A 535-nucleotide genomic window follows, 5' to 3' on the forward strand; every position below is an offset into this window, starting at 1 on the left:
TAAAATAGTCCATGTGACTCGAGTGGTTCAACCTTCATGTTATGAAGCGACGAGAATACTTCTCATGCGCAAACAAATCAACAAAAATAATGAGTTTATTCAACAATGTCTTCTCTTTCCTGTCACTCAAAAATTGAGATTTTATATTATATTTATTATTTAATAATTTATTTATTAGTGAGAATATCTAGATATAGATCTATATATTTAGATGTAGAATCTTATAGTCTACATCTTAAAATCATCAATCATAATTAGGTTTTTTTCAGGTATTTTTAAAACTCAAATGAACTTTATATGTACTTATATATTATACAAATAATTAATTCCCCTAAACAAAACAGTTTTAACTTTTAGACAAAGTCTCTCAGTCTTTAGTTTCCTAATATTTTCAGCACATCATTGAACAACATGTATTTAAATATGTATGTCACCAATGCATTCAACTCTGAATTTCTGTCATCTCTTGTATTATTTGTATTTGTGCACTTCTGTGATTGTAGACTGTAGCAGTGAACGGGACTTTTATTTTGGT

The sequence above is a fragment of the Gobio gobio genome, assembly GCF_949357685.1.
Source record: "Gobio gobio genome assembly, chromosome: 1".
In the NCBI taxonomy this organism is placed as follows: Eukaryota; Metazoa; Chordata; class Actinopteri; order Cypriniformes; family Gobionidae; genus Gobio; species Gobio gobio.